The sequence below is a fragment of the Rhinopithecus bieti genome, unplaced genomic scaffold (genome assembly GCF_001698545.2).
Source record: "Rhinopithecus bieti isolate Rb0 unplaced genomic scaffold, ASM169854v2 scaffold_3043, whole genome shotgun sequence".
Taxonomy (NCBI): Eukaryota; Metazoa; Chordata; class Mammalia; order Primates; family Cercopithecidae; genus Rhinopithecus; species Rhinopithecus bieti.
The window spans coordinates 4873958-4877524 of record NW_016804580.1 but is presented as its reverse complement, the minus strand read 5'-3'; the positions used below and the strand labels follow the sequence as shown (position 1 = coordinate 4877524).

The 3567-nt window shown below is 34.3% G+C and overlaps 1 long non-coding RNA gene across 2 annotated transcripts in view; it reads right to left on the bottom strand.

The window, feature by feature from the left end:
* LOC108527733 (uncharacterized) overlaps positions 1-3567 on the bottom strand; it is a 13645-nt gene that overhangs the window by 331 nt on the left and 9747 nt on the right. For both annotated transcript variants that reach the window (XR_001884911.1, XR_001884912.1), the window contains exon 2: positions 1083-1142. This is a non-coding gene — a long non-coding RNA (uncharacterized LOC108527733). The remainder of the gene's footprint in view (positions 1-1082; positions 1143-3567) is intronic.

Genomic DNA, 3567 nt, shown 5'->3' with positions numbered 1-3567 from the left:
AAAAAAAAAAAAAAAAAAAAAAAAAAAAAAAGACTGTGTTGCTTAAAAGCCACCTGTAGGGAAACTGTTAGTCCCTCTTTCTTTTGTCTATACTTTCACAATGATTTGGGGTCTTCCTGAAAAATGGGTGCAGTGACTTTGAACTAATAATACCACATTGTCTCAGTGAAACTATGTTTTAGGATTATAGGATGAATTATCTTCAGCCTTTTCTGCAAAGCAATGGCAAAGTCATCATCATCGTCATCATTATGATGATGATTATCATCATAATGATGTCATCTTTATAATTGCGGTCAAGTCTTCATCACAGTGACATTTTTATCAAGTACTAAAGACTTCAGATTAAACTGACCTTGTCTTGCCCTCTGGGGAACTCAATTGTAAAAAAGAAGAACATCATAATAAAACGGATGCAAGTCTATAATTTAATAAACATCAAGAGATTAAATGTACATTCATTTAGTGTCAAAAGCTTATGACATTAAGCAAGAAAAAATTGCAGGCTTACAAATTTTGGTTTCTGATCATCTATTTCACTTTTCAATATTTGAAATGGACTCTGTATAATTATTCCCTCTACCATTTCTGTGTTTGGATTGCTTATGTTTCAATTTTTAGATTTTATTCCTCTAAGCGTAACCAGACCAGAAATTATTCTTAGTTTTCCTTTTAAAATAAAAGTAAAATCAGAGATAATGCATTCTAAGATTAATTTCTGCCTCAGTTAATAAACATGCAGCAATCTCTATACTTACAAACAAATATATCACACTAACACCTGCTACATATTATATTGTATTTTAGGAATTAATGTGAAATACACATTATGAAGAATTGTTGTAAACACGTGCATTTCTTAGTATCTCAGACTCATGAAGTGTAGGCTTTCCTTCTGGGTTAATTCAAACCAGGCCTCTAATCTGCGTATCCTTGATCATTTGGTCCAGATTATTCCATAAGTGGATATAGGATAAAACTTTATGAACTGGGTTCTGGAGTTCACACCATTTAAATTCAATGAACCTTTATGATTTGTGTGAAGATTTATTTATTTAGACTTATATAACAGCATAGCTCACCTTATCCAAGTCAGAGTTCTGTGGAGATAATAACAAGACAATTTACCTATAAGTAGAGAGCTGTAGGACATTAGGTACAATGGTGAGTATAAAATCACAGCAATATTGAAAAAACAAATGATAATCTGCCACCTCCATAGTATTATTTACAATGTAATTTCAATATTTGAATGATTTTACATTTCTAACCCATCTAAAATTTTTTTTTAATATAAAATAATACATGCTTATTAGAATAAATAATAAAAGTAAAATTTATAATTCTATCATTTAGAGAATCTTATTTCCTTTTGGCCTCTTAAAATTATTACTAGCTTGAAGTATATATATTTCTTTGTAAAACTTTTGAAATCATATTGTTTTTATACATTTTTTTCATTTAACATTGTATCAGAAACATTTCCCAAGATAATTAAATGATACTCAAGGCCTGATGTTTAGTACCCATTATTCTATTGTATAGAAGCACCATTTTCCCCCATTTCCTTCCTATTATACCTATTGTATTGTACTTGTTCCTATTGTTCTTGTAGGTAATAATTCCTTTTGAGGGTTCCCCTTTAGTATAATGTAGTACGTAACTGTGGTGATGTATACGTGTGCGTGTGAGATGAGGGCACACCAAATAGCCTAAGATAGGGGCTAAATGGAAAAAAATTCCTCCAATTTTTATAACTATTTGAGCTGGCTTAAGAAATGCTTTTAAACAAGTTGTCTTTTGTTCATTCCTTAACTACGTTTTGTAAAATGTAGAGGTTTAGAAATAATTAATGCATTGTGGTTAAATATAGGTGTTGAAGGTTTTTCAATATTGTGATTTAATTTACTTGACTAACTTTAAATTCCTATATCATCTTCTCCCTATGACCTCAGGAAATCTTGGTATCAATATTTAGGAAAGGGGTAGGGTAGGGAATAAGAATATGTTGATTTAATGTATCCTGATGGCTCAACATGAATTCCACATAGCTTAGCAATGCCTTTGGGGACTGTATATAATTCTATGTTTACAGTTTTGATAAAATGAAAGGTGATACAGTACTGCATATTGTACAAGCTAAAACTTATAGAAGAAAATCAGTTGTTAAATTGTGGAGAGAAATAGCACATAATTACTGACAGTGGAATTCCCAGAATGCTAGACTCACAGCTCCAGTGTAACGAACAGAAGTCTATTGATCAATTGAATTATCCATGATAGCTTTGATGTCCAGAAAATCATAAGGTGAAAGTGGAAGAAGAAAACTGTTTTTAGTGTGAACATAAGGTAAGAAAGGATGTATAAATTCTAAAAAGAATTTTATTAGACCCCCCTCTCTGTGTAATATATGTATAGTCATGAGCTCCATAAAGTTTTACTTGACAATGGACTGCATATATAGTGGTGGTGCCATAAGATTATAACATCATGTTTTCCTCTTCTCCTTCCTCCCTTCCTGTCTTTCCCCCTTCCCCCTTCCCTCCTTCCCCTTCCTTCTCCTTTCCTTTTCCTTTCCTTCCCCTTTCCTTCCCCTTCCCTTCCCTTCCCTTCCTAAAGTCTCACTCTTATTGCCCAGCCTGGAGTGCAATGGCATGATCTCGGCTCACTGCAACCTCTGCCTCCTGGGTTCAAGCGATTCTCCTGCCTCAGTCTCCCAAGTAGCTGGGATTACAAGCAATTGCCACCACACCCAGCTAATTTTTGCATTTTTAGTAGAGATGGGGTTTCACCATGGTGGCTAGGCTGGTCTCAAACTCCTGACCTCAGGTGATCCACCCACCTTGGCCTCCCAAAGTGCTGGGATTATAGACGTGAGCCACTGTGCCCAGCCTACTTTACCTTTTTTATGTTTAGATACACAACTACTTACCATTGTCTTACAATTGCCTACAGTATTCAGTATAGTAACACACATTACAGTTTGTAGCCTAGGAACAATAGGCTATACCATATAGCCTAGAAGTGTAGTATGCTATACCATCTAGGTTTGTGTAAATATGCTCTATGACATTTGCATGACAATGAAATTGCTTAATGATGCATTTCCCAGAATGTATCCTTGTTAAGTGAGGTATGAGTGTATACACACACACATGCACACATAATATTTTACTGACTCTTGTAGTAAAATAAAGAGTGAAATACAGTTAAATAGTCTATCTACTATCATACAGTAAAGAGTAAAATAAAAGAGAATCAGCTTTTGAAACGAAGGAAACTTAGTATCCCACCACTATATTTTACAGATGAAGAACTGGGACTCTGGGAATGGAAGTGGCTGGATTCTGACGATCCAGTCCAGAGCAGTTTCCATGGCACTATATACTTACAGGATGAGATGGATTTTGGTTGTTAATTATGAAAACACTTTTTACTCCAAGGAGTTGCTATAACTTACAAAGGCATGCATCTTCCTAGTACCTACTGAATTTCTAGGCTGTAGTCATTTCTCCAGGAACATTATTTTAAAAGTCTTTACATTGGTGGTCATACAGAAAAGGCGGG